Source organism: Nomascus leucogenys, chromosome 4, assembly GCF_006542625.1.
Source record: "Nomascus leucogenys isolate Asia chromosome 4, Asia_NLE_v1, whole genome shotgun sequence".
Classification (NCBI taxonomy): domain Eukaryota; kingdom Metazoa; phylum Chordata; class Mammalia; order Primates; family Hylobatidae; genus Nomascus; species Nomascus leucogenys.
In genome coordinates this window covers 2,675,356-2,696,492 of record NC_044384.1, presented here as the reverse complement: position 1 = coordinate 2,696,492, position 21,137 = coordinate 2,675,356, and the positions used below count along the sequence as shown (strand labels likewise).

Sequence of the window (21,137 nt, the reverse complement as noted above, 5' to 3'; positions counted from 1 at the left end):
AGATGTCTATTAGGTCTCCTTGGTCTAGAGCTGAGTTCAAGTCCTGAATATCCTTGTTAATTTTCTATCTCGTTGATCTGTTTAATATTCATAGTGGGGTGTTAAAGTCTTCCACTGTTACTGTCTGGGAGTCTAGGTCTCTTTGTAGGTCTCTAGGAACTTGCTTTATGAATCTGGTATATAGACCAATGGAACAGAACAGAGGCCTCAGAAATAACGCCACATGTCTGCAACCATCTGATCTTTGACAAACCTGACAAAAACAAGCAATGGGGAAAGGATTCCCTATTTAATAAATGGTGTTGGGAAAACTGGCTAGCCATATGCAGAAAACTGAAACTGGCCCCCTTCCTTACACGTTATACAAAAATTAACTCAAGATAGATTAAAGACTTAAACATAAGACCTAAAACCATGAAAACCCTAGAAGAAAACCTAGGCAATACCATTCAGGACATAGGCATGGGCAAAGACTTCATGACTAAAATGCCAAAAGCAATGGCAACAAAAGCCAAAATTGACAACTGGGATCTAATTAAAGAGCTTCTGCACAGCAAAATAAACTACCACCAGAGTGAACAGGCAACCTACAGAATGGGAGAACATTTTTGCAATCTGTCCATCTGACAAAGGGCTAATACCCAGAATCTACAAGGAACTTAAACAAATTTACAAGAAAAAACCAACCCCATCAAAAAGTAGACGAAGGATATGAGCAGACACTTCTCGAAAGAAGACATTTATGCAGCCAACAAACATGAAAAAAAGCTCATAATCACTGGTCATTAGAGAAATGCAAATCAAAACCACAATGAGACCATCTCATGCCAGTTAGAATGGCGATCATTAAAAAGCCAGGAAACAACAGATGCTGGAGGGGATGTGGAGAAATAGGAATGCTTTTACACTGTTGGTTGGAGTGTAAATTAGTCCAACCATTGTGGAAGGCAGTGTGGCAATTCCTCAAGGATCTAGAACCAGAAATACCATTTGACCCAGCAATCCCATTACTGGGTATATACCCAAAGGTTTATAAATCATTCTATAAAGACACAAGCACACATATGTTTACTGGAGCACTATTTGCAATAGCAAAGACTTGGAACCAACCCAAATGCCCATCAATGATAGACTGGATAAAGAAAATGTGGCACATATACACCATGGAATACTATGCAGCCATAAAAAAGAATGAGTTCATGTCCTTTGCAGGGACATGGATGAAGCTGGAAACCATCATTCTCAGCAAGCTAACACAGGAACAGAAAACCAAACACTGCATGTTCTCACTCATAAGTGGGATTTGAACAATGAGAACACATGGACACAGGGAGGGGAATATCACACACCAGGGCATTTCAAGGGATGGGGGGCTAGGGGAGGGATAGTATTAGGAGAAATACCTAATGTAGGTGACCGGTTGATGGGTGCAGCAAACCACAATGGCACCTGTGTACCTATGCAACAAACCTGCACATTCTGCACATCTATTGCAGAACTTAAAGTATAAAAAAAAGTGAAAAAAATTTCAATCTGTTTGTTATATTTATCTAATACATTTCTAAGTTGCTTTTCCATGTTATTTTGAAGATCACTGAGTTTTCTTAAAACTGCTATTTTGAATTCTTGATCAGAGAGCTCATCTACTCCCGTCTAGTAGATGATCTGTCTGGGGAGGTCCTGGTTTCCTGTTTGCTATTGTTTCCTGTGGATGTACATCTGTTTTTGCATTGAAATATTAGCTATTTATTTGTTTTCTCTGCCTGTCTTGTTTTGATTTTTATTGGGTGTGTTTGTTCAGAGATTTCTTTGCAATATATCTGTCTTTTTTGCTAGGTCACTGCCTCTTCTTGGTCTTTTTAAAGAACCAGCTTTTGTTTCATCAATTTTTTTTCCATTGTTTTTCTGTTTCAAATTTTATGGATTTTGGTTCTTATCTTTATTATTTAACTCTTCTGCTTACTGTGGGTCTATTTTTTTTCCTTTTAAAAAAGAAAATCTATTTAAACTTTGAAAAATGTATTTACTTTCCCATATCAACAATTATGGATTATCATGTCATAACTATAAATGGCTAAGTCTTATATTTCCTTAGGAAAATATAGCACTATTCAGTGCTGTGGATCCTACAGAGAATTTCAATCCTTGGTCATCGTGTTAATAGTTCTTGGCTTCACAGCCCCATGAGCCCTCATTGAAATGTCCTTTATTTTTTCTAGTTTCTTAAAGTGGAAACTATATGATTGAGTTTAGACCTTTTCATTTTCTAATTAAATATTTAATGCTCAAGTTTCCCTGTAAGCACTATTTTAGCAAGGATTTTCATATGTTATATCACCATTTCATTCAGTTTAAAAAATATTTTTCAAAAATTTCTGTCAATCTGTTCTTTGGCCCCTTCGTTATTTAGAAGTGTGCTTTTGATTTCCGGGTACTTGGGGATTTAAAAATGTGTTGTCTGGGGTTTTTTTAACTTTTAGTTCTAATAGTTTTTCCTTCATGTATGTTGGAGCTCTGTTAGGTGTATGCTCATTTAAGATTCTTATGTTTTCTTGATTACTTTATCCTTTTTTTGCATAAAACAACTTTTATTTACATAATTTCTATATATACATATATATAACATAACTGATTTCTTTAGAACAAGAAAATTTATAAATGACATGATATTGTTTTTTTTTGTCAAAGACTTCTTCAAGCAAGAGAGTACACATGGTCACTTTTGTTTCAAATAACATGATGGTAAACAACGGATATTAGTATTTTTGTCGTGCCTCAACCATTTACCAACAATTAGGCATCAAACCCTCATGTTGATCACTTGCTAAAACATAAGTGTGCAGGAGAAAAAATCAAGAAAAGATAAAAACCTTTAATCATATCTCCTTTAAGATTTATGAAATAAATTCTTTGCAACATCTTCTTTACATGAATCAGGCCTAACATGGTTCTTGCCACCATGTAAGGTAAATACACTGATTAACTTTCTCTTTTCCAAAATTAGGCTTAAGGATATAACGGTAGGATAATTTAGCTGGCTGTATTCTTTGTATAGCAAGAAATTCTATCTTCCATAAAACTAGCTTATTATAGATTAAAAAGAGACAGTTGTTAAAGCTAAAAATTATTATTATTACACAAGGATAAATAATAGTTTAATCATGGCAATCTAACTCCCAAACTAACATTAAGAGAATGAAATCTTTTCAGAATATGAGTTTTAAACTTAAATTTGTTTGTTCATTTTTTTTTTTTTTATTTTTTTTTTTTTTTTTTTTTTTTTTTTTTGTTTTTTTTATTTTTTTTTTTTTTTTTTTTTTTTTTACATGAATCTTATATTCTGAATTATTCTATTTTCTTTATTTAATGTTTTAGTTAATATAATCTTTTCATTTGAATTATTTTTGTATATTAAAAGATCATTGCAGCTTTCTACATATGGCTAGCCAGTTTTCCCAGCACCATTTATTAAATAGGGAATCCTTTCCCCATTTCTTGTTTTTGTCAGGTTTGTCAAAGATCAGATAGTTGTAGCTATGCAGCATCATTTCTGAGGGCTCTGTTCTGTTCCATTGATCTATGTCTCTGTTGTGGTACCAGTACCATGCTGTTTTAATGAACTCAAACAAATTTACAAGAAAAAAACAAACAACCCTATCAAAAAGTGGGCAGAGGACATGAACAGACACTTCTCAAAAGAAGACATTTATGCAGCCAGAAAACACATGAAGAAATGCTCATCATCACTGGCCATCAGAGAAATGCAAATCAAAACCACAGTGAGATACCATCTCACACCAGTTAGAATGGCCATCATTAAAAAATCAGGAAACAACAGGTGCTGGAGAGGATGTGGAGAAATAGGAACACTTTTACACTGTTGGTGGGACTGTAAACTAGTTCAACCATTGTGGAAGTCAGTGTGGCGATTCCTCAGGGATATAGAACTAGAAATACCATTTGACCCAGCAATCCCATTACTGGGTATATACCCAAAGGACTATAAATCATGCTGCTATAAAGACACATGCACACGTATGTTTATTGCGGCACTATTCACAATAGCAAAGAGTTGGAACCAACCCAAATGTCCAACAACGATAGACTGGATTAAGAAAATGTGGCACATATACACCATGGAATACTATGCAGCCATAAAAAATGATGAGTTCGTGTCCTTTGTAGGGACATGGACGAAACTGGAAAACATCATTCTCAGTAAACTATCGCAAGGACAAAAAACCAAACACCGCATGTTCTCTCTCATAGGTGGGAATTGAACAATGAGAACTCATGGACACAGGAAGGGGAACATCACACTCCGGGGACTGTTGTGGGGTGGGGGGAGGGGGGAGGGACAGCATTAGGAGATACACCTAATGCTAAATGACGGGTTAATGGGTGCAGGAAATCAACATGGCACATGGATACATATGTAAAACTGCACATTGTGCACATGTACCCTAAAACCTAAAGTATAATAAAAAAAAAAAAAAAAAAAAAAAAAAAAAAAAAAAAAAAAAACTTACAAAAACAGGGTATTAAAATAGCAATGTGATTTACTACCATGATTTCTCTGACATATTAATCACGAAATAAATGCCTACTTGTAGACAATTTCCACTCAGAATTATATAGCCTCCTGTCTGACAAAATGATAAGCCATAAATTTCACTAAAAGACAATGAGAAAGAAGTGCTCTAACAGCAGTAGTTTCAATAAATTAGCATTACTGTTATACCTGCTGAGACATAATTCTCTTCTATTAAGGAATTTAAAAACTGGCCACCATTTTTTCAATACACAAACGTAATTATCTAGACTCTAAAATATCTTCCCAATTGAAATACTGATCATTACATCATACAAGGAACACATTTCTAACTTTTAGGCACAACTCATAACTTCAGTGACAAATAACTCATACATACAGACATCAGCACCTTAGGGTAAGAAAATTTGGGGTCTAATATAGCGGTCAAACTAAAAGGCCAATCCAGCCACAGTCCTTCATTCAAGTGCTGTCGATGGCTTCTTTCACACTGAAATTGCAGAGATGTAGTTTCAGAATGTAGTTGCAGATGTAGTTTCAGAGATCTACTTGCAGAAAGTTTCCAACTACTGAGCTAATATATTATCAATCTAAGAGGCCTTTCAAACAAAATCAGAGTAAATCTGCTTTTTGAGAAGTCGAATGGGAACCACTACAGATCTGCTTGGGTAGATCATAGAATTACATGTGTCAATCATCAAATCTGGAAATTAAAACCTTAAATTCATATTGATGATAATCACTAAGTTTATTATTATTTTTTATTATTATACTTTAAGTTCTAGGGTACATGTGCACAACGTGCAGGTTTGTTACATATGTATCCATGTACCATGTTGGTGTGCTGCACCCATTAACTCATCATTTACATTAGGTATTTCTCCTAATGCTATCCCTCCCCGCCACCCACCCCACAACAGGCCCTGGTGTGTGATGTTCCCCTTCCTGTGTCCACGTGTTCTCATTGTTCAGTTCTCACCTATGAGTGAGAACATGTGGTAAGTCTAATTTTCTATTTTTAACATCACGATTGTGTTCCATGCTTAAAGATCTAAGTGTTTCTTGAGAATTTAATGGTAAAAAAAAAACTATGAAGAAATTGACTTTTTAAAAACTAATATATGTCTGTGTGTGTATAAAGGAGATTGAGTTTTGTATGAAAATTTGTCTCATAAAGTTGAGTTTCCCCTACCCTCATGAAAATCCTGAGAAAATCCCAGAAATAAGAAAAGCAGAAAAATTCACAGTACAAAGTCGATACACTAAACTGAGGGAAAAAAGATATTCCAAACATATACTGGCCAAACATTTTTAGTTATATCATTTTAAATATATTTAAAATTAAAGAGAACAAGGAGACAAACATAAAATTGTTAATGCCTTCTTTATCTATAATCTGAGGGGTGAAAATAGCTAAAACTGAATATCCTTTTAAATAAAAAATGTAAGAATAAATAAGCTCTTTGTTGTGTCATCTTTATAAATAATTATGTTTAAATACTAGTTTTTCAATTAGGACTAATGTTACATCACCATAAACTGAAAAAATATGTATTTTTCAGTCAGACAAACAGCTGATAATACAAAAGTTCTTTAACATTTACCATACTAAAGTAGAGTTTGGCAATTTGTTTTCATGTACAGTCATGTGTCCCTTAATTATATGTTCTAAGAAATGCCTTGTTAGGTGATCTTGTGTGGAACAACGCAGAGTGTACTTACAAACACTATGATGTACAGACTGCTACACGCCCTACAGGCCGAGGCTATGCGGTATAGCCTATCGCTCCTTGGCTACAAACCTCTATAGTGTGTTACTATGCTTAATACTGTAGGCAGTTGTAACACGATAGTAAGTATCCGTGTATCTAAACATGTCTAAACATAAAAGAGCAATGCACTATGTTATGATGGCTATAATGTCACTAGATGATAGGAATTTTTTATCTCCATTTTTTTTATTATACTTTAAGTTTTAGGGTACATGTGCACAACGTTTGTATGGGACCGCTGTCACATATGTGGTCCATCATTAAACATCATTATGCAAAAAATGACTGTACTTAGAAGCAACTGAAAAGGCCTTCATGCTTCATCATCTTCCTCTAAAAATAAAAATAAAAAAATCTTCACAAAAGAAGTTTCTAAACGTTAAATATGATACAATCAACCCCCAAATCTGTCTGCAATGCAATTCATACAGAGACATATATCCACAGCATTCCCAAATGTCCATGTGTGCTTAGCACAGGAAGAGTCAAAATGTAAACAAGAGTTGTTATTTCTGTCTGAGAAAGCAGTCTTAATTGCTTGCTATTTGCAAAATGCTAAATCAATCATAATGAAAGGAACCTCAGAAATGTTTTCCACTGATTACAAAAGCTTCAAATCAAGCTCATTAAATACTCAAAATCAATCTAAAGAAAAATAGACAGCGATGTTTTGCTCTAAATACTGTTTTGTTGATGTAATTGACTCTGGAAGTCATAGACTTAATTTAAAAAAGAAAAAGACAAAAGATTGTTTTATTCTGTTTCATCCACTTTAATGAAGACGTCATTGAAGAAATATTCAGAGACTGTGGTTGGCTTCCTTTCAGGGGCTCGCTTTTGGCCACTTTTATGTCCTTTCAGTAAGGGCTGATCACAAAATAAAATGAGTTACTGAGCTGCTAATATTCTCAGATTGAGTATTAATAACACTTGGAGATGCAAGCGGATCAGAGGACTCTTGCTTCTTTTTCTGGCTTTCATTGGATGGATTGGATCTTTTCAGATTCTGTCTTAATGCAGGGATAAGAGGCTTTAGGTGTTTCTTACTATGGACCTGAGTAGGTCCATCAGACTCCAAACTATTCTTTGAACATATGAAAGATAAAAATCCCAGGGGTCTTCTGCCAGGTCTGGATAGTGGGGCTTTTGAAGATAGTGTTCTGCTGTCCATTTGCTCAGACTTAGGAGCAGCGTCAGTTCTTTCTTCCTTATCAGACACAATCATTTCATTCTGAGGTAACTGAGGCCCATTTTTGTCTGTGCGTGTATCGGGAGATCTAGACCCTGTACTCTGAAAAGTTGGTGCAACTTGCTCTTTTTGAGGTTCTGGAGTTGTCAATGTGCTTCCTGAGGTAGGAAAAATATCTTGTCCCTTGTGAGACTCCCCTGGTTCCTCAAAAACGTTTGTTAATTCCTTTGGGTGCACCTCAGAGGTCTGTGCTTGACAATCGTCTCTTAAAGGGAGTGAACAGTTTTTGGCAGGAGGAATGTGGTCATTTTCACCAAGCCTGCAATGAAATCTCTTCCTAGATACAAGATCCAAATTATCAGGAAGCTTTTTAGAATCATCTCTTCCAGAAATAGATAAACCCATGTCATCCTGACCAACTGAAGTTGCTGGTAAACACTCATGCCACCCCTTTCTTCAATATTCACTGATTTGACCAATATGGGAGCTGGCAGTAAAGGGTTTGGCATTAACTGTGCAGTGGCTTCGGTTATTTCTTCTACTCTCCATTAGTTTAATGGAGAAAGTAAAGGAGATTGGTTGGGATTTCCACCAGAGTTAAAATAAATGCTTGTTCATCTTCTCCATCTTGAGGTACATTAGCAACTAGATTCACTGTTAGGTCTTGAGGATTGATTATGTTTTCTTGTTGGACTTCTGGAATACTTCTTGGTGTTTACCCTGGTACAGGAAGTGTAAGCACATTGTCTCCTTTAGAGTCCTTCATGTGGGGCTCCTCAACAGAATTGTCACCAAGACCCCTCTCCAAACCAAGTGTGCGGGGCCCTGTCTCAGAGGAAGCAATTGGAGCAACTGACAACATGTGAGCCTCCTGAGAGCCCTCTTCTTGATTTTCATTTCTCTCAGTTAGGTTTACTTCTTGAGAAATACTGGTCCCTTTGATACCATGTATGCATGCCAATTTGCTCTGTTCTTTATTCTCTGCTGTTGTAACTGGTAATCTTCCAATTCTGTTGCTTTGGAAGCGTTTGTCTCTGTTTCCCTTTGAGTTTCCAGTTCTTCCCCTTTGGTTACACAGAAACTGGAAACTTCCTGGTAATCATCAAACCTGTTGGTCCCTAAAATCTTCTCAAGATTTGGTTTAGGCTTGGCAAATCTACTTCTGATTCTCAAATTACTGGTCACTTTAGAAGTTGTATTCCTGGTTAGTGTAGCATTCTCCTTTACTTTCTCCATTAAACTAATTTCTTCTCTGGAACTTTGTTCCTCCAATACAATCTTGTTTTCTTCAAATGATGAGGGAGATGTAGTAATGACAGGTAAAGACAGCTCCTGACATTCATGAACAATTTTGTGTTTTATATTATCTAGGCTAAAAGGAATATGGCTTTTATTCTTTGAATGAACATGAGGAGTATACACACTCCTACATCACCCTGTTCAGTACTGATTTCTGACCGCAATACTAGATCACCCATTGTAAGTAAAGTTATTGCAGCTTCGGTGCTTCCATCATTGATACTTGATCCATCTTGGATATGTTCACCTGCGTGTGTGTGTGTGTTTTATCCCTGGTAACTTTTTTGTTCTAAACTTGATTTGTTTTTATATTAATAGTGACACTTTAGTTTTCTTTTACACTATGGATACTTGTCCTTCCATTTACTTTTAATATATCTATACCGTTATACTTAAAGTAATTTTTCTTAAAGTAAATTTTCTTAAGACAGAATACAGTTGGATCTTGTTTTAAGTCAACCCAGCAATTTCTGTCTTTTAGTATGTTTAGATCACTTAATTTAATTATTGAAATGAATGTGTTTAGACCTATCATTTTATTATTTTATTTTTATTCTTTTTTATTTTTCTGACCTCCTTTCCTTGCTTTCTTTTTTATTAGTTGAACCTTTATATTTATATGTATTTTCCTGTTGGTTCTTTTTCTCTGGGGATCTCCGACTAATTCATTTTTTTTTCTTTTTTCAATATCAGTTTTGCTTTCAAAGCATTTGCTCTGTTGTTTAGCAATATTTTCAGAGTTTTAGCCACTGTCCTTGGCACACAGTGCTGTTGACTGATCCTACCTGCGGGGTGAAGCAAGGAGAGAAAATAAATAGAAAAAAAAAGGATTTTTACCCTCCTCAATCTGTATACAACTGGAGGTTCCTTTTATGGTTCTTCTCTTTAATGGATGGGTTTTCTCTTATGATTTATATGTAGTGGAGCTCTGTAACTGAGGCAGCCCCCATGGCAGGCCTGGAGAGAGAGAGACAAAGAGGGAGAGAGAGAAAGAGAGAGACAGAGAGAGAGAGGAAAAATAATTTCTCCCAATTCTCTGGAGGCCCTTTGTCCCAGTTCTTTGTTGATAAGGACACTCTTTTTTTTTTAATCGTTATTATACTTTAAGTTCTAGGGTACATGTCCACAATGTGCAGGTTTGTTACATATGTATCCATGGGCCATGTTGGTGTGCTGCACCCATTAACTCGTCATTTAGCATTAGGTATATCTCCTAACGCTGTCCCTCCCCCCTGCCCCCACCCCGCAACAGGCTCTGGAGTGTGATGTTCCCCTTCCCGTGAAGGACACTCTTTTCTTAAGGTTTTGTTGTCCATTTGTATTGTTCAGTGGCCTGCCTTAGCTACCCTACGCTTGGGTCAAAGCTGGAGATAAAAGAAAAACACAAAGCAGACAAAACAAAACAGAAAAAAACAAGAAATGCACTGTGGTCTGCTTGCTGTTATTTTTGATATATCAGTATTTGTATTTTGTTTGTGGTTTTTAGTTGCACTTTGTGGTATCCATAGTTTGCAGTGAGTTACTCCATTTTGGGTGGAGTTAGAAACTCGAATCCTTTATTTTTTAAAAATTATTTATCAATTTGGGATTATTTCATAACTCGAGAGCAATGAATCATTGAAATTATTTCTGAATCTTTAATGATACCTTACTTCTAAGGAAAATCCGTGAAATGTGTTAAGTGTAGAATGAGGAAATTTTGTTTTCAGTGTTTATGACATCACCAAAGTAATAATTTCCCGAAACAAAGAAACATCATATTTCTTACATTTGAAAATTTTTTTCTCTGACTACAATAAAATGATAGATAAATCAGTGTGAATACAAGTAATTAATGCCTTTAGAGAGATGAACAAGGAAGCACTACTTGGTTGGAAAGCTCTTGTTGAGTGTATGGCTACTGTTAGCACAGAGGCTGAAGATGTTTAGTTTACATGTATTATTTTCCTTCTATTCTAATAAACGTCCCAAAACAAAATTAAGGAGCATAATCTACTAGTGCAGTATGGAACATACATCTTGTGGAAATACATTGCCCAAAAGAGGCATTGTATGGTCCATAAAATAAAACAAAACATAATAAAAGAGAAACAACTAATGATTTTCGATCTGAATTATAGTGTTTTCTGTCTTCAAGGCTAATACGGAATTTTATGGTGAGAATTTTCAGACCATTATATATATTTTCCATGTATATTTATAATAAATAGGAGTGCTAAAAGCCCTTTTACATACCGTGGGTTAAATTAGGTTTAATGTTGTGTATTCCAGAAACAAGGTAATAAAAGGAGTTCATTCCAGACCCCCTAGAAAATCAGTGATACAGCGTCTTACCTCATGATCAAACCTGGCAACAAAGAGCCTAGCCCCAAAACACAGAAGGAGATTCTTTTAATGAACAATAATGCTTACCTTTTTAAAAAACGTGATTTCAACCTTTACTATAGATACAGGGGGTTGTGTAGGTTTGTTACATGGGTATATTACGTGATGCTAAGGTTTGGGGTACAAATGATCCTGTCACCCAGGCAGTGAGTACAGTACCCAAGAGGTAGTTTTTAAACCCATCCCCCACTCCTTTCCTCCCTTCTCTAGAAGTCCTCAGTGTCCGCTGTTCTCAGCTTTATGTCCCTGTGTGCTCAGTGTTTATCTCCCACTTATAAGTGAGAACATGTGGTATTTGGTTTTCTGTCCTGCATTCATTATTTTAGGGTTATGGCCTCCACCTACATCCACGTTGCTGCAAAGAACATGATTTCATCCTTTTCATGGCTGCGTAGTATTCCATGATGTATAAGTACCATATTTTATTTACTCAATCCGCCACTGATGGGCACCTAGGCTGATTCTGTATCTTTGCTATTGTAAATAATTCTGTGATGAACATGGAGAATCTTGTCTTTTTGGTAAAATGGTTTATTTTCTTTTGGATATATACCCAGTAATGGAATTTCTGGCTTGAATAGTAGCTCTGTTTTTAGTTATTTGATAAATCTCCAACCTGCTTTCCACAGTGGCTGAACTAACTTACGGTGTGTAAGCATTTCCTTTTCTCTGCAGCCTTGCAAGCATCCATTACTATTTGACTTTTATTAATAGCCGTTCTGTCTGGTGTGAGATGATATTTCATGGTGGTTTTGATTTGCATTTCTCTGGGCATTAGTTACGATGAACATTTTTTCATATGTTTGTTGGCTGCTTGTATTTCTTCTTTTGAGAAGTGTCTGCTTATGATCTTTTCTTATTTTAGACTCACATGTTGTTAACCTGCCCCGTGTAACAAACAAACTATGAAATGCTTTCAGGTGCTCAATACGTAAGTGTATGAAGGTACCAAAAGCAACATTATAAATATAATGATTTAACTCACTGAAAACAAAAATTCATGTATTCAGTGTCAGTTTTAATTTTGATAAAAAAATTTGTTTAAAGAATAATAAAATGTTACTATTTTTCAAATGATGGTAATTGTCAATTTTAGATTAAATGATGTACAATAGTCTATCATCTATGAATGGAAGATATGATTTGACATAAAATCAAGCTTAGTCCATGAAAATCAAGGTTTTTTTTTTTTTAAATAGTAAACCATGTTCAAATAGAATTTGTTTTGTAAATGTAAGAATGTCTAGGCTGGGCGCAGTGGCTCATGCCTGTACTTTGGGAGGCTGAGATGGGCAGATCACGAGGTCAGGAGATCAAGACCATCCTGGCTAACACGGTAAAACCCTGTCTCTACTAAAAAAAAAAAAAAAAAAAAAAAAATTAGCTGGGCATGGTGGCAGGCGCCTGTGGTCCCAGCTATAGGGAGGCAGAGCTTGCAGTGAGCTGAGATTGAGCCACTGCACTCCAGCCTGGGCGACAGAGCAAGACTCCATCTCAAAAAATAAATAAAAATAAAAAATAAATAAAAAGAATGTCTTAAAGTTAGGATATATCTTATATTATTCATTATTATTGTCTTTGGAGAAAAAAATATCATCACATAAACCCTGATCAGGCATTTAAAAAATATCAGGCATTAAAAAAAGATCTATCCTTGAGAAATAAACCCATGATAGAAAGATCAAATTTTTTAAAAAAAGGGAGAATGTAAACACAGCTCAAAGCCTAATTTGTTAGCTTATGAATATGGTAATAATCAAAGCTTGCACAGTTCTTGAAGAGTATGGGCTAGGTAGCAGGTAGATATCAGAACAGAAAGATGAATAAGATCTCATGTCTGCTTTTGAGAAGCTTGGCCTGCAGATTCTTACAGTCCAAGTTTTGCTGTGGTATGTGATGGAGTAGCAGGATCACACAAGAAGGAATCATCTCTGCTGACTTTTAGAGAGGATGTTCTGTAATGAAGGTATTTGTTTTTTAATTATCATGGTACCTAATATCATTTTTTTGCAAAGATAAATTACTAAAGACTTGTAAATTAAGTCAATTGCAGTGGCTCATGCCTGTAATCCCAGAGGTGAGCCACTGCAACTGGGAGGCCGAGGCAGGAGGATGGCTTGAGTCAGGAGTTGGAGTCTAGCCTGGGCAATATAGTGAGACCTTGCCTCTATAAAAAATGTAAAAAAAAATAGCCAGATGTGTAATGCATGCCTGTGGTCTCAGCTACTTGGGAGGCTGAGGTGGGAGGTTCGCTTGAGCCCAGGAGGTTGAGGATGCAGTGAGCTGAGATTGCACCACTGCACTCTAGCCTGGGCAACAGAGCAAGACCCTCTCTCAAAAACCAAAGCAAACCAAATCAAATTAAAACAAATAAAAACACTTGAAACCTAGCAGAGCCAACAAATGTACAGCATCTTCTATAGATTTTTAGCTTCCAGTACTAATAAGGACATCCCGGAAGGGTGATCCTGATCCTCCATGTTTTCTACATAATGGTTTCAATGCGCTCACTGGTTTGAGTCTTTACTGAGTAGGTTCTCATTTGGGCCCGCGTGACCTCTCCCGATTTTGAAATGTAATAATAAAATAATTGTGTTATATTTTCCGTTGTGAAGTTCCCCATGTGTTTGAACACAAAAAGCATTATTGGAGATTTCCACTTGTAACCAAGGAAACTCAATTAGGTTTTACCTTTAATTTTTGATGTTGTTGTGGTTGGTATAATGAAAAGGTCGTCCAAGCCTTTGAAACAGAAGTGCTCGTCTTTGTTCTTTCTGTCTTTGTGGAATCCTTGCCCTGCCTGTGTCTAAGGAACACTGCCATTTTGTAGATCAGAGCACGTAAAAAGCCAAATAAATGAGAAAAACTGTTCGAATGTCATGTTTCTCCCCAAGCAGTAACATTAATGTGTTTATATAATAAGCACATTTACCAAATTTGCTTATTGAGGCACCTCCTGCGGGCGCGACCCTGTGACGGTCTTGGATGCCCCAGGATCCCTCACAGGTCTTCTGATAGACGCATGAACCTGGCAGGGCTAGGGAACCCAGTCCCAAAGGGACGTCCTTGACCAAGGGCAAACAGAGCCTGCAGATTAGCACTCCCCTCCCAGGCGCTCAGATGGGGCAGTGACTTGCATGCTCATGGCCCTGCACGGTGCCCTGGTCCATGAAACCCTGGATCTTGCAGAAGAGACCAGCTCCATCACACACTCTTGCACTCTTGTTCTTCCTCTGCTGTTTTGCTCTTCCTCCTCCCTCAGGTCTGCAGTCCCCTGAATCCGTGCTGTTCATTCCATCCAGGCTCCAGCACCCCTCCCTGCTTCCGTGGACCAATTGCTGCCACAGCCCACACGTGGACTGACCACAAAGCCGCAGGTCTCCAGTTAGAGAGGGGTCCCCAGAGAACATTCTCCTGATGTCCTCTGAGCAGTGCCTCTCTGTTTCACGGGCTCCTAACACCTCACGTCTCCTTTGTAGAACTCATCACAGTTCTGGAAATGGGCTCATGCTTCCTGCTCTGTCCACGGCACAAGCACTCTGTCTTTCCCATCACGTAGTAGACAATCCATAATTACTGCCCAATACATGGACAGATGGGCTTTCAATTTGATTCCCTCCCTTCAATCATGCCCACTGTAGAATCATCCTCCATATCACGGCGAGTCATCCATTCAAAACCCAGCCTTGCCCACGGGGTTCCCTTGCTTTCCCTCCTCAGGGCGTCTTTATTAGCTGCAAAGTCCTCTCCCGGAGAAGCCTCACACCCATCAGTGTCTCCTCCCCACCGTGCCCCCACGTACCTCTGCATGCACTAGGCGTCTTCATCCATCTACCTTGGCTCCTCCGTCTCAGTCTCTGGATGACCCTTGGCAGCTTTTACTTTCCTGGTTACCCTCAATCACTCGGCCAGTAAATGCCTCTTTGCACCTTTAGCGTGGAGATATGCATCCCACTCAGTGACTCCCTAACATCTTAAAAAAAAATTCCATAGGTTATTGGGGAACAGGTGGTATTTAGTTACAGGAGTAAGTTCTTCAGTGGTGATTTGTGAGATTTTGGTGCAGCCATCTCCCACAGTATAGACTGAACCCAATTTGTAGTCTTTTATCTCTCACCCCCTTTCCACCCTTTCCCCGTGAGTCCTCAAAGCCCACTGTGTCATTCTTTTGGCTCTCTTATTGCTGACTGCATTACCTGGCAGTTATCAGTTTTTGTGTTAGTTTCCATAATAGACTCTGAGCTCTCCAAGGTGGATTCTTTGTTCCTTTTCCACACCTGCCTCCATCATCGAGCGTGACACAGCAAGAGCTCTCCAGAGGCATCTTCTGGGTCAAGGTCTAACTTAGGTGAAGAGTGAACTGGACAGAGTTAGAGTGTGGCCTCTGGAACAATAGTGCCAGGTCCTAGGCTATCAGCAAAGCTGGTGCTTGGCTGATTCCAGTGAGCTGGGGGAATTTTTCCAGCAACAGAAGGATTGTTTTTCCCAGATGGTAATTCTACTGCTCATCAGGGTAAAACATGTGCGATTCTGATTCCACATGTGCAGAAGGCGGTGCTGTGCACCTCTGGTGATATGCGGAAATCTAGCACACGCTCAGTGATGATTGCTGAGACTGGGCTCAGGGACTGTCCTGGAGCACCTGAATGCTTGGTGCATCTGCCATTTAAAAATAACAGGATTTCCCACCATGATATTGTGACATGTGTCTGCCTCTCTCACACTTTCGCGTGGGACTGGGCATGACTTGTTATTTTCAGTGAGACAAAATCGGTTGGAAAACAGTCAGGAATGGGGTGTTCTGTGTCTAGGTGGCTCTCGGGGACTATTGCCATGGATGGAGCCTCTGGCATAGCATGTCCACCCTGCTGGATAAGCCTTATATTTGGTGGACACTGGCACAAGCAGGCAGTAAGGAGTCCAAAAGAAAGTGACCAGACATACCGCAGGCTAAACAAAGGATGGTGGCCAGGAATCCAATGGGCAGTGCTCACAGTTGCGAACAAGGAGCGGGGCTGCCCTGTGCCCCGGGCATCCTGCACAGTATAGCCATCGCGGGCATGGAGGGCTGTGGTCAGGGGCTTCGCCAGGGGAGGGCACGCTGGGCTCCGCGTGGAAAGGTGCAGGGGCACAGGGAGCCCCTGTTTCGGGCTGAGGTTTCTGCTGGCTGCTGGAGCTGAGATTAAACACAGTGACAGTCACTTTCCCCAGCTCTGGGAAGGCAAAACCCCGTCTCTGCTAAAAATACAAAAATTAGCCAGAGGTGGTGGCAGGCGCCTGTAATCCCAGCTGCTTGGGAAGCTGAGGTGGGAGAATCGCTTGAACCTGGGAGGCGGAGGTTACAGTGAGTTGAGATCACACCACTGCACTCCGGCCTGGGCGACAGAGCGACACTCCATCTCAAAAAAAGTAAATTAAAAAAATAATAAAAAAAGAGATTTCAATGGTTCTATTTTTTTTTTTAATGGGAAAGAGATTCTGAAGATAAATAAGAAGTGACCCTGTTTCTGATAGGAAGTTGCCAGGGAAATGGTTGCTTGTGGGTTCTTGTTGCTGAACATGCTGGGCAGGTAGCAGAGCAGAGAGGCTGCGACCGGGGACGTGATGAGCACAGACCCAAGAAGCAAAGTGAAAACCCCGCCGCAGGTCAGCGCAGTATCCTCAGGTCAGTAATGTTACATCAAGGACTCCGTTGTTAAAACTCTACATATGTTCACAAAACCCAAACTGCTGCTTGAGAGGGGAATGAGAGAAGCAATAGTGTTGTTTTTTTCTAAAAGGTTTGAGTCTGGATTATCCCATTAAAGAGGACCTTGTTTTCTTTAACATTGTGCTGTTTCCCTCCTAACTGAGCATTCACTACCCTCTTCCCAAGTTCTACAAACCTAAAAGGAATCATCACCCAGTTCCCCATAAACACTTAAACAGTCTCATTCTCCTGCTTCTCTTCCAATGCTTCCTTCTGCAGCACCTGTTCTTCCGGCTGGCCTTTCCTACTCGGGGGTCTTCATGTGGCTTCAGTATTTCTGTCATAGTTCAGGTGATCTTATGAAAATGTCTCTTTTTAATTTTTTTTATTTCAATAGGTTTTGGGGAACAGGTTGTATGTAGTTACATGAGTAAGTCCTTTAGAGGTGATTTCAGAGATTTTGCTGCACCCATCCCCTGAGCAGTGTACACTGTACCCAATGTGTAGTCTTCTATTCCTTGCTACCCTTTCCCCTGAGTCCCCCCAAAGTCCATTGTGTCATTCTTATGGCTTTACAACCTCATCTCTTAGCTCCCACTTATAAGTGAGTACTTAACGATGTTTGGTTTTCCATTCCTGAGTTACTTCACTTAGAATAATGGTCTCCCATCTTTTTTAAAAAATTTATTCTCTTCACATTGAAAGAAGACTGCCGAGATCCTCTATTGCTCCTTCAGAGTTCTGAAAACACTTCACTGAGTTTTCAGATTCCTGTTAGAACTAGTTCAGTTTACCGCACTGTTCTCTGGGTTTCATATTTTCGTCTTCTACCCTCAATATACCACCCAGGAGCTCACGGGAAGGTCATGGCTCAGACTGGGAAGAAAGTGCCAAGATAGGGCTGGGCACGGTGGCTCATGCTTCTAATCCCAGCTCTCAGGGAGGCAGAGGCGGGAGGATAGCTTGAGCCCAGGAGTTCAAGACCTGCCTGGGCAATATAGCGAGACCCTGTTCTCCACGAAAAGGAAAAAAAAAAAAAGAAAGTGTCAAGATTGGGTCGGTGGAGACACCAACAGAAAGGGGGAATTCTGGAAATCCAGTGCTTCTAAATTTCCTAGACTTGTACAATTTCTTCCTGAGTCTGTCTGAATTGGTAAGGCTAAATGACAGCAGTGGAAGAAAGACAGGGCTGGCTAACCTTCAGACTCAGCTCTCCCCGTCAGCGTCATGGCCGGTGCTGCTGCGAGGTGTGAGCGCCCATCTGGGGGCCCGGCTGGCTTCATGGCATTAACTCACTGTCTGTGGGCTTTTGTGTGTGTGCATGTCATTACAGCTGTCCTCTAACCTTGGTTATGACCCTGTGTTACAATTTGTGGGCAACAGTTCTAGTCCTGATTTGCATTTTTAAAGCCTTGGTCTAATGAGTGGCTTCACTCACTTTAAAAACAAATTACCTTGTTCAATAGCTGATACACCAGCTCTATTTCTTTCCATTTGATGTAGTCAGATTTCTGCTTATTGAAAAAAATTGTGAATTTGAGTAAGGAGGTAGAAAAAAGTCGTGAGGGCAAACTAGGGACTATATCTGAATTAATTTTGAAATGTACTTTCTTCATAAACTGTTTTTGATTTATTTGAAAGCAATAATAAAAAAAAAAAAAAAAAAAAAAAAAAAAAAAAAAAAAAAAAAAAAAAAAAAAAAAAAAAAAAAAAAAAAAAAAAAAAAAAAAAAAAAAATTCAATTTTTTTTTTTTATATTTTTTTTTTAATTAATTTAAATTTTTAAATTTTTTAAATTAAATTTATTGATTTTATTTTGAAAGGCACTCATGAAAGGGGCAGGACAATGAACAAATGAACATCCATTAAAAAAAAAAAAAAAAAAAAAAAAAAAAAAAAAAAAAAAAAAAAAAAAAAAAAAAAAAAAAAAAAAAAAAAAAAAAAAAAAAAAAAAAAATGAACATACCATATAAGAGACTGCCAGTCTTACCGTGTGTTTCTAACAATCTCCTCTTTCTTCTCAAGCCTGAGCCACAGTATTTCAAGATTGTGACTTCTAAAACTCCAGTTTGAAAAACCAAATCAAACCAAGCCACAACAGAAACCTGACCCTATTACCCGTTTTAGTTTTTCTCTATGGATAAAATAACACTGAACACAACATTAATAAACACTAAAATTCTTGGAGTGATTTCTTTAAACCAGACATTGTGTAAGTGTTCCCTGTAGATTATTTCAAATAATCCTGAAATGAACGCTTTGAGGTGTGAGTTATAACTAAATGACAGCTGTATCTTTTACAGCACACCCAGAAAAATTATGGTACACTGGAAAGACCAAACAATTCCATCCCTGACTCCACCGTGCCTTAAGCGTCCAACCCTGACTTAGTTACTCTGCCTTGAGGTTTGTTTCCCCAGGTATAATGGAGACAATAATTCCTACATCAAGGTGGGTGTTAAAAGAATGACAAGCTAATGTGTGTAGGGCCTGGTGACCCCTCCTTGATTATAAAGTTCGTATTGACAGGACAATATATACTCAAAAGTAATGTTAAGGAAACTATTGAAATGATTAATACTCTGAGGCTTTTTTTTTTTGTCTGTAATGAGTAAGGAATTCAATATGTTAGGAAGGCAACGAGAAGGAAAAAATATTTACTTTCACTGTGAATGTGTTGGGAATCAGGACATGTAACTTCTTTTTTTTTTTTTTTTTGAGATGGAGTCTCGCTCTGTCACCAGGCTGGAGTGCAGTGGCGCCATCTCGGCGCACTGCAACCTCCACCTCCCAGGTTCAAGGAATTCTCCTGCCTCAGCCTCCCAAGTAGCTGGGATTACAGATGTGTGCCACCATGCCCAGCTAATTTTTGTATTTTTGGTAGAGACAGGGTTTCACCATGTTGGCCAGGATGGTCTCAATCTCTTGACCTCGTGATCCGCCCACCTCAGCTTCCCAAAGTGCTGGGATTATAGGTGTGAGCCGTCATGCCCAGCCGTGATTTGTTGTTTTAATTTGATATGTATGCATATATACACATAGTTGTGTATGTATATATATATTATATATAATATGTATATATGTATATTATATATATGTATACATTAACAGTAAAGTATGTAAAGAAAGCTTATTCTGTAATAGAAAATCAGCTGTCATTTAGAACTGAGTTTTAGTCTAAAAAGATTACTGCTGAGTTGGCTTAAAATTTAATAGAGAATCTCTAAGAAGCCATAAAATGTATCTGAACATTTAGGTTTTTAAAGATTTAATATTGTAAAATAAGTTTTAAAATGAGGACTACAGTAGTAAGAACCTTAATACTACTAAAAACCCATGAGAATTACTTGAAAAACACAACTTGCTTTTAAACAAGTCAGGTCCAGGGAGCGGAGGGAGGTGGTGCCAGCTCAGGAGGGATGAGCAGAGACGTGACCATGCCTGCACTAGCCCTTGATTAAGGCAACTGGGCCTCGGTAATGACGGTTTCTACCACGTAGGACTGTTGTGGAGGATAAAGTGGAGGTACTGGCTGAGACCCTGGGCGAGAAGGTGCTGATGCCACAGAGCCAGGAGAGAAAGGGGAGCCACCTCCTGCAGCATATGCAGAACCAAGTGGCTCAGACCTGGCAGCCACTTCTCAGCACTGCCCTCAGCAAGCAAGATGCCCAGAGCTGGAGAGGGGATGAAGAAAGCAGGCTTTTTGGGTCATTGTTTTTAAAGTACTGAATATACATAAATACTCAGAGACTGTGAGTGAGGATGGACGAATACAACTGCATGGGACCACATGCAGTTTAAGGCAATTCCTGTTCATGTTGACGTCCTCCGGCGTTTTCTCCCCATTCCTACGTAACCAAAACCCTCAACCATCTTTCTTTGCCTTTTCTTTGTGTCATACATGCATATTCTTTTCAGCTCAAGACGAGACAAAGCTAGTTATGAACCTAAATGGAGTTGGATACGTTTTCTGTATAGGATGCATTCTGTGAGCATCTTGCAATGCTTGTTTGTTTTACCCTTTCTGTACCTGCCCTCCCCATCTTTTCCTATGATGCACTTTTGCTGCTGTGAACTTTTCCATACCTCCCTCCCAGAGCCCATCAGCAAGAATTCTGTGTTTGGCACCTAAAAGGAGAATTTCTGAGCCACAGGCTGTAAACATCTGCAACCTTGCTACATTAACCCAATTAATGACATTAATCCAATTAATGACATTAACCCAATTAATGTTCATCCTGATTTTACACG

At 38.6% G+C, this 21,137-nt stretch overlaps 1 non-coding gene and 1 pseudogene across 1 annotated transcript; both read right to left on the bottom strand.

Moving 5' to 3' along the window:
* Positions 1-2,079: 2,079 nt before the first annotated feature.
* LOC115834960 lies at positions 2,080-2,206 on the bottom strand. The gene has a single exon (XR_004029942.1). It is a non-coding gene; the product is annotated as a small nucleolar RNA SNORA25 (small nucleolar RNA).
* Positions 2,207-7,195: 4,989 nt separating this feature from the next.
* On the bottom strand, positions 7,196-8,022 carry LOC101179270 (annotated as a pseudogene).
* Positions 8,023-21,137: the final 13,115 nt, after the last annotated feature.